Genomic DNA, 3,993 nt, shown 5'->3' on the forward strand with positions numbered 1-3,993 from the left:
AAAAAAAAAAAAAAGCTTCTTATCGATTGCTTTAATTACAAGATCAATGTTCCTGGGCGATTTTATATCTTTGTCCAAGATATTAGAACTCTAGCAAGTCAATTCAGCTCAATCCAATTCACTCTTATTTAGAGAAAGGTTAATTGCTTGGTTAATTTAACTCTAACAAGTTAATTTAACTTGTTATCCTTTTCCTACCAAATTCACATAAAAAGTGATTAAGAACAGCTTTGGTTATTGCTTACTTTGTCATATCGATGAGAATAGACCCCGAAAATCGAAACATTATTCCACTTGGAACACGGTAACGAGGAATCCTAGTTGCGACATATATACTAGAACCACTAAATTGCATTATTTTAAATTCCACGAGCATTTTACCCTCCTTGCGCCGACCTACCCTCGGAATTTTGCCTTTGGTTTCTTGTATTATTTTACTCGTTGTGTCATTGACTATATATAGGTCGAGCCCCATTGAGAAACACTTTACACGAAAGAACTGTGAACCCCTTCTCTTCGTCTCCAACATCTCTCTCCCTCCTCTTCTTCGTTCTTGTCGAGTATCGTATCTGTGCTTGTTTGGTCAATTTCTATATCATTCTCAAACTATTTGTGTTTCCTTTATGTAATCTCTGCGATTTGTTTTTGATTTTCTTTTCTCTGATTTTGTGTTGTTTTGTTATAATTTTAGGCGATTGGGTTTAGCGATCGGAGTTATTTCGTGTAAGTTTTTTATTTGGTACTCGGATTTTGTGGCGGATTTTGTGTGGAGTAGATGTGCTGGGGATGTTTAATTTTGTTTGTTGTTTTGCTTGGTTTTTGTAGGTGGATTTAGTCATCATTGATATTCCAGGGGTTTAAAATTCAAGATGGCCGCCGATTTCATTAGAGGAATCCCCGTTCCACTTGTTGTGCATGGCGGAGAAGGGCTTCGGTTTTCAAGGATTAGCTTGAAAAATTACAGGACACATTGTTCGGCTTGAGACCGGTGATCCACGACATAGCAAAGGAGACAGCTGTCGTTGGGAAAGAATGAGAAACTCAACAGTTGGCGGTAACTTTGGGATGCGTCATCCTACTGCTAGAGGAATTCGAAGGAGTGAGTAGTTGTCATCCAAATGTTTAGGCACCTTGTTTAGTGAGCGATGGTTATGGTCCGAGGCTCCAAGCACTCAACCGCTAGCTGTATTGTGAGATTGAGGCCTTAAGGTGGCGTGTAACTAAGATTACATTGACCAGTGCAATGGAGACAACAAGAAGATATGCCGTAACAATCACACAACAATCAAGATGTATCATTATTGAAATTTCGAGTGGTGGCATGACGACATCCACATCCGAGGTGAGTGAAGTGGAAACAGTCTCTTCACAACCGAAAACATATCCTTCCACTGAGATATGCGAGATTTTGGAGGCAACAACGACAATCTCCTCTAGTGATAGAGAGAATACTGATCCGAGATCCGCCCCATCTTCTATTGGGATGCAGATAATTGGGGAAATCACCTCAGTGCAGGGCATACTAGTGGATACAGATTTCAGTACTCTACTCAGTTTTGGTTGGGAGTGCACCAAACTCAGGGTTACCCTAGATGGGTTTAGAAGGCTGATGCTTCTCTCGAGTCATCTGGCACTTACGGAGGTGCTTCATATCCTCGATTTGCCGAGGCAGACTTGAAGTGTCTTTTTGGCTGTCCTATCAACCGATATATCAGATTTCCAGAAAAAAGTGAGCTGGTATAGTAGGAAGCACAAGAGGAAGTCGAAGCTGATAGAGCTTCAAACCTCAATCGAAGCGCTCCTGCCAAGCTTTGTGGAGGCCTTGTTGTACGGGTGGAATTCCGAATCCAAAATCCGAAAAAACCGAACCAAAAAACCAAACTAAAAAAAAAAAAAACCAAACCAAAACACTCCCACTTTCTATTTTTAGTCATCATTTTCATAAGAAGACCTCATTCTTTCTTTTGATAAAATCAAAGACCTCATTCTTGCGAGCTTAAAATGATGACTATAATATTTAATTTATTTTTCTCTTCTTCATTCCTAATTTATAATTTTTAAACTTTAAACTTTATTTTGATGGACTTTAAACTATACACTATTGATGTGTTGAAGGTGAACTTTAAAGTTTTCAAATTATGGTATCATGGAGTGTCGTTGTGGTATATTCTTAATTCTTTAGCAATTATCGTGTATTAAACTTTCAAAGTACCATTAGGTTACATTATTGAGAAATTTTATTCACACGTTGCTAGATACTAGATACACATCTCTTACTTAATACACCACCTTAAGTTTTTATATTTTATTATTTTGCTTAATACACAACCTCAAACTTTCTAAAATACTCTCATTCATAATACAGACTGAAAAACAAATAGATATATATATATATATATAATTTTTTTTTTCCGAAAGGAGATAGAATATATATGCTTAATCAACATATATAACACGATCAAAGAGAGTTCGAAATGTTCTCTAAACAAAAAATAGAGTTGAAGATGTTTATATGAGTTGTTCGTAACATAGTTAAACAACAACCGGATCTTAACCTATAAAACTGAACAATGACAATATGGGTTTTGACATCACTTATGTCCATGAATTCTACATGTTTTTTTTTTTATCACTATGAATTCTTTTTTCGATCGGAGATCACCATAAATTCTATAGTTGCTTGATTTGTTTTGTTTTTTTTGTTTTTTTATGATGATTTTTGGAAAGATAGTTGTTTGATTATGCATAGTGTAGCTATGATGTATATATATATTTTGCTGGTGGAAAAAAACGCAAAGTAAGATATATAGTATATTCATAGTTTCTAAATATATTTTTAATTTTAATATAGATGTCTTTTTTGGTAAATTTAATGTATTCCTAAAATATAATGTTGGGTGTATAAAAAAAAGGATGTGAATTTAACACTTAGAGGTGTGGGAATAAACTTATAGATTGTTAGCTTTATTAAGTGATTGTCATAAATTTTATTGATTTAGCGTATGCTTATAAAAACAAGAAACTCTTCGGACTTAAAAGAAAAAAACTAAATACCTTATGCATGATATTTTACTAAGCTAAAAGCATACAAATCAAAAACAAAAATTGCAAAAGAAAAAAGGGAAAAAACAAAACCGAACCGAACCGAACCTTTTGTTTGGTTTGGTTTTTGGTTCAAGGTCTCAAAAATGCCAAACCAAACCGAATCAAACCAAAATTTATATTCGGTTTGGTTTCCGGTTTTAGGTGAAAACCGAACCGAATAGAACCAAACCCACCCCTACCTTGTTGTGTTCTAACAAGGAGAAGACGAAGGAGGAGCTGACAAATAAAGTAATGGCATCCACTTTTACTTCTCCTTCAGTTTCAAAACCCTCGATACAATGAACAAGTGAGCCATGTTGGTAAGTTAAGAGCCCACATGACATTCATGTTCAAAGTAAGATGCCCATGTGGTAAAATTATATTTTTTCTTAGTGTGGTAAAACTATATGTAACCACTTGGTGTGGTAAAGTTTGGTCGAACAATAGCCTTTGAGTCATTACTCTCGTTAGCGTGTGATAAGTATGTATGCAAGGTCTTCACGTTTGTACACTTATGGTGGGTGATTAGTCCAACTTTGTTGATATATCCTTTTAGACCTTAGTTTGTATTGTATATGTGCATGTGTTACAAACTCGTTAACCATGAGCGAGACTACATTTATTGGCGGACCATGGTTCATATGATCTGTTTTAGTAATAATAATCTAGGCGTATTCAATGCTTTCTGTGCTAATCATTCGCTCTTTGAGCATCTTCATTTTATGACACATCTCACATATCAAGGTAGAGGCGATTTAAAGCTTCTTATCAATTGTCGGTGAGCCGTGGTTTGGTTGGTTAAGATGTTTAACTGACAAATTTGAGGTCACGGGTTCAAACCTCACGGACATATGTATGGTGTGTGAGTTATTAATAAAAACGTTTAAAAAAAAAAAAGACTTCTTATCG

The sequence above is a fragment of the Fragaria vesca genome, linkage group LG4 (assembly GCF_000184155.1).
Source record: "Fragaria vesca subsp. vesca linkage group LG4, FraVesHawaii_1.0, whole genome shotgun sequence".
NCBI classification, from domain to species: Eukaryota; Viridiplantae; Streptophyta; class Magnoliopsida; order Rosales; family Rosaceae; genus Fragaria; species Fragaria vesca.